The sequence below is a fragment of the Musca domestica genome, unplaced genomic scaffold (assembly GCF_030504385.1).
Source record: "Musca domestica strain aabys unplaced genomic scaffold, Musca_domestica.polishedcontigs.V.1.1 3, whole genome shotgun sequence".
Lineage (NCBI taxonomy): Eukaryota > Metazoa > Arthropoda > Insecta > Diptera > Muscidae > Musca > Musca domestica.
This window is the reverse complement of record NW_026712299.1, coordinates 3267558-3273817: the sequence shown is the minus strand read 5'-3', so window position 1 is coordinate 3273817 and position 6260 is coordinate 3267558.

The following is a 6260-nucleotide window of genomic DNA, read 5'->3' as shown; positions in this document are numbered from 1 at the left end:
ACAATCAAACAAACCAATACACAGGTAAACACTCTCTCTCTCTCTCAGAACGAGACTATCCGTTATTTATCAATTATTTACAAAAAATAATTTATCGCTATTTTCAAATAATCTTATCAAATTTGATTTGATTTTCCAATAAAATTTTCTATTCACAACACTCGGATGTTTTCAAAATCGGCGTACTTTTTCCTTCTTGAAACTTTGGTTTATGATGAGGAAGTGTTGTATTTATAATTGAATAAAACTTATGTTTTGTTTCTTTTTTTGTTCAAAAATTCTTTCCCTAATTAATTATTATCACTTGAGTTTAATTGTCGTCACTTTGTTTCCAGCTTTGATTTTGTGCGAAAATTTTCGAGTGGAGGAGAACTTGACCGCTACTATTTCGATAGTGTGTGCGTTGTTTTTTTTTTATTTTCCATCCAGCTCGTTGAATTTGCACTAAAATGGATACAGTACTAAAAATAATATATACGATATACATCAACACATTCTCATATTAGCTCAACTATGGATTAGAAGACCAATATGCCAGTAGTCCGTTCTCTGTGTCTGGTTCCATTAAATGTTTTATGTTTTGATTTTGTTTTTGTTTGTCGAGCTTTCGATCGGATCAAAAAATATTTGGCGAGTCGTTTGAAGAAGACGCTACAATAACTAAAGATCAAAATAAATTTTTTGTACTGGGTTAAATTGAACAAGGAGGAATAACAAGAATATCTTGTCAAAAAGCATTTTAAATATAATCGTAAGCTTTTAAGGATTTTTTACATATTTTCGGAAGAAATATCAGAACTTAGAACGATATTTTATTAAAATATCTTTTGAGGGGCTTTGTAAACTCCATCGAAGGATCATTCCGGATTTTCATATCTGTGATTTATATTAAAATAATTAGGAGTTTAGAACTTTAATAAGGAATTTTCATAAAAATATCTTGAATGATTTTTTGAACTTTAATCACATATTCTTATTCGAAAATATTTTTTTTTTGTTTGACTTAACAGCTGTTGTCGCAGATTTTTGTAAAAATAGCGAATTTTTTATTAAAAAACTATTGTCAGGACTTCAAACGAAGACTTTTAAAAATCTATTTTGTACAGAATGCGTATTTTTATTAAAGTATCAGAGCTTCAAACTTGAATTTCATTAAAATAATATTGAAGAACTGTCATAGCTTCATGCGTACTTTTATTAGAATAATTTTTGGAGTGCTTTAAGAGCTCCAAACGTAGATATTTATTAAAATTCTTTTAAAGAATTTCCATAGGACTTTCATAGTTTCAATGACTTTTAGACCTATAAACTTGAATGTTTACTCAAATATGTTTAATGGCCTTCAAAGCTTCTAACGTGAATTTTAACAAAAATATTCGGGCAAAGGGTTTTGGAGCTTCAAACATGGATTTTTATTAACATATTTTTTTTAGGAATTCCAGAAACCAATAGTGACCTCAATATCAAATTTCAGAATTTCAACTCTATCCGTTCGCCCAATACCCAATTTAGTACCACTTAGAACTTTTCGAACAATTGTAGTTTACAATTCCAAAACAACTTCCATATCTCAATTCAAGATACAAACAGAGACCTCAACATCAAATACCAGCTCTTCCCAATTTAGTACCATTTAGTACTTTTCGTACAATTACAGGGTGAGATAAAAAAACTGCAACAAAGTCAAACGCCATAATTATTAAATTTTATTGAATGAAAGCAAAAATTGTCGGAAATAGCATCAAATTTTAGAATAAGTTTAGATTTGTTCGAATTGGTCACCTTTGGCACGATTTATGGCCTTCAAACGGCCAATGAAACCGTCACACGCTGCCCTAATGTTGCTCTGCCGTATTTTAGCCTATTCCCGGCGAAGCGCATGCTTGAGGTGATTGACACTTTGGTATTTTTTAGTGCCAACCTTGCTTTCTAAAATACGCCAGACACAATAGTTCAACGTATTGGTATCCGGAGATTTAGGTGGCCATTGTGCGTTGGAAATGAAGCGAGAAACCTTATTGTGTAACCATTCTAGAGTGGCGCGTGTTGAGTGCGAGGGTGCTGAGTCCTGTTGGAATGTCCCAGGCTTGCGGCCAAAATGTTTGCGTGCCCAAGCCTTTAATACACCCTCCAGAATATTTTGGTAATAATATTCGGCATTTATTCTGATGCCACGGCCGACTAATTACAGCGGAGAGCGACCATCGGCTGTTATGGCGGCCCACACCATCACCATGTAGCGGGGCTTGAGTTCTGTTGGCCAACAAAAGGTGCACATTTTCAGCTGACCTCTTTGGCAAGTATACACGATCATTTGTTCGTTTGTTTACAAACTGTTGGACAACGAATGTTTTCTTTTCGGAGCGGAGAAAACCAAATTCGGCAGTTCACCCCTTTCAGCCAAACGAAGCAACACTTTAGCTCGTTTGAGTCTATTTTCCTTCTGTTGCAGTGTAAGTTCTTGCACATTTCGGAATTTCAATGGCTTTACCCCGAGCTCAGTTTTCAATATTTGCCGAATGGAATATTGCGATATGTTCAGTTCACGAGCCATTTTTCGGGCACTGCGACGCAGTTTTCGATCAAGTCGCTTCCTTACTTTTCGAACCATTTTTGCTGATGTTGCTGTTTTCTTCCGTCCACTTCTACCACCTTGACGTCGGGCTACGCTACTTGTATCACAGTACCGAGCGATGCTGGAGTGCTCTAACGGTAGCCTCTGGTGGATTTCCAGCCAAATATAAATAAATCACACTATCACGATTGAAATCCATTACGAATATTTTTTTTCCGGAAAATTCTCACCAAAATGCTTTTGTACGCTTTTAAGCAATATAATGAGGAATAATTTTAACAGCTGTCGGACGAGTGGCTTTGAAATGACAACAGTCTGAATTTGGTTGCAGTTTTTCCATCTCACCCTGTATAAACCCTCTGTAGCCATATGGCCATATTCTGAATCACGAATTTCCAAATTCACCTCCTAATCTAAAAGTAACACACTCATACCTCATTATTTCAACCCAACCTAACAGGAGTGACCGTAAGTCCGCATTACCTCAATCCGTGCACCCAAAACCAAATTTAGTACTAGTTCTTACATTTAGTACATATTTCTAAAACTACTTCTAATGTCAACAAACTTTTTGTTTATAATCCGAGTCCATGTGAAGATTTTAGCTCTATCCGTTCACATGATATTAGTGATTTTTTATAACCTTTGGTACATCCTTATTGCAATTGTCAGAATTCTATTTTTAATATTTTTTTTTTTTCGAATTTCCAAAAAATCCAGACTTAAGAAGAAAATCTGGAGATAACTTTCCGTATCTGAAATGGTCAATTCTACTCCGTAAAACCATTTATTCCACAATGCCGATTATAGCGCACATTCGGGTAATTTTAAAACATCCATCCATCATTGTTGTACTTGAATTGTAATGCTATTGTCAAACATTATTCGGTGCTATTTTTATTGTTGTTGTTGCTGTCGTTGGGGTTTAGAGCAAACAAACGATTTTTGGTGTGCGAGTGTATGTGTGTGAGTGCTTTCTTCTCTGATTGAATTTGTTTGTGTTAGTGTGCGAGTTGTGTGTATTCAACTAATGCTCATTTCCAACCTGTATTTGTCAGACAATTACTTAACTAATAATTGTTGGTAGTGACACAGACATTCATTCGAATCGCAGTAGGTCGTGGTTACTCGGCAGAGAGAGAGAGCAAATTGATAATTCGGATTGATGATGACGATGATGATAATAATGGTGAGAGTACAATGGATATTTCTTCTCAGAGGTTTTGGAATCTGATACATATGTTATCATCAACGCATTATTGTTTTTTCAATATTTTATTGGGCGTGAGAAGAAAAGTCTCATTGTTAATTAAGTTGTAAGGTAATTGAATGCCTTTAGCGACATCGGCAAGCTAGGATCTTGAGTTTTTGCACTAGTGCTGACAAGAGGTGAAATATAGGGATTTTTTTTAATTCGTGCATTAAGGGAAATAAAAGATTAAAATCTCTCATCATCTCTATTGAGCTATTGATAATGGCTGGAACTTGGAATTTTTTCATGTGGGTTGCTTGAGTGAATGAAGAAGAACTTTTGGAAATTCGTACTTTAAGGGTACGTAAAATACATGAATTTACCAAATGGTAAAAAAATTGTTAATGATCGATCGATAAGAGATTAATATTGGAAATTGAGCTTTAGGACGCTTTTCGCAGAGGGATAAACTACATTGAAATTTTCGGAACATTCTAAGGATACGAAAAGACCTAAAGCAATTAAACATTGTTATTGAGCTATCAATAGGTGCGAGAACTTTGACATTTTGCAAGAGGGTACCACTTCGGTGACATACGACTGGCTATTTGAAAGTACCTATAATAATGGTACAAAAAGTACTAAAGCTTCAAAATTGCAAACATTGATACTATGCGATGGGTATTAGCTAAAATTTTGAAATTTGACATTGTGTGTTATAATTTTGTGTATAAGGTTGAGATATGCGGAATTTCGTAACTTCGTTCATTTATGGTGCATAATGTTCTAAAAGGTATAACATGGCAAAATCTGGCTACTGATGGTCTTTTTGTAGAGTACATATTGCGTATAAAGCTACAACATAGTAAACATGCTTATTAATCGTTCGATAAGAGTTAGAGTTTCGAAAATTTGAATGGAGTTCGCTATTGGTGCAGAGAAAGAAGAAAATTACTAAAAGACAACAAGTAGTACAATATATTTTATACCCTCTGCCATATGGCTAGAGAGGCTATGTGAGATGAAAAAACTGTAACCAATTTCAGACAGCTGTCATTTATAAGCCACTCGTCCGACAGCTGTTAAATTTATTCCAGTGACAGCTCAATATATTGTTAACAAGCGAACAAAAGCATTATGGTGAGAATTTTCCAGAAAAAAAGTTATTCGTTATTCGGAATTCAACCGTGATGGTGTGATTTCTCCAGCATTTAAATGTGAATAAATCTTTTGTGTCTCATCATCGTACCATCGCCGGTTACCGTGATACTGTTCGCGTAGCCCGACGTCAAGGAAGTGGACGGAAGAAAACAGCATCGTCAGCAGAAGTGGATCGAAAGTAAAGAAGCGACTTGATCGAAACCCGCGTCGTAGTGGCCGAAAATGGCTCTTGAGCTGAACATATCGCAATATTCCATTCGGCAAATGTTGAAAAATGAGCTCTGGGTAAAGCCATCGGAATTCCAAAACGTGCAAGAACTTACACCGCAAAAGAGAGAAAATAGACTCAAAAGAGCTAAGAGTTGCTTCGCTTGGCCGAAAGTGGTGAACTGCCGAATTTGGTTTTCTCCGCTCCAATTAGAGAATATTCGTTGTTCAGCAGTTTGTAAACAAACAAAATGATCGGGGCTACTTGCCGAAAGAGGTCAGCTGAAAATGTGCACCTTCGGCTGGCCACCAGAACTCAAGCGCCGGCCATGGTGATGGTGTGGGCCGCCATAACAACCGATTGTCCCTCTCCGCTCGTATTAATCGATCGTGACATCAGAATTAATGCCGAATATTATTGCGAAAATATTCTGGAGGGTGTATTAAAGCCTTGGGCACGCAAACATTTTGGTCGCAGACCTTCAAACAGCACCATCGCTCTCAGCACGCGCCACCCAAGAATGGTTACAAAATCAGGTCCCTCGTTTCATTTTCAGCGCACAATGGCCACCAAAATCTCCGGATACCAATCCGTTGGACTATTGTGTCTGGAGTATTTTGGAAAGCAAGTTGTGACGGTTTCATTGGCCGTTTGAAGGCCATAATTCGTACCAAAGGTGAGCAATTCGAACAAATCTAAACTTATTTTAAAATTGAATGCTATTTCCGACTTTTTTTTGCTTTCGTTCAATAAAATTTAAAACAAATGTAAAAATTATATCCTTTGACTTTGTTGCAGTTTCTTTATCTTTCCCTGTATGATTGTGTGTATAAAAAAAATTAAAAATATTAAAAACATTATATTTTTTTTTTGAAAAAATCCAAAGCCATTTACCTGATTTTTCAAGCTTTTTTTCAAAATCAAAATAAAACTTAGATTTTTCAGGAAAAAATCTTAAATGTGGCAAAAAACTGAACTACATACACTTTTTTGATAAATATTAATTAGTACATTTTGCCATTCAACAGCATTTTGTTGTGTCTGAAAATATCCGTCAACACATTCAATAGCAACATGTTGCTGCAACATGTTTTATTGCCCTTATCACGGAAAATGTATTATCA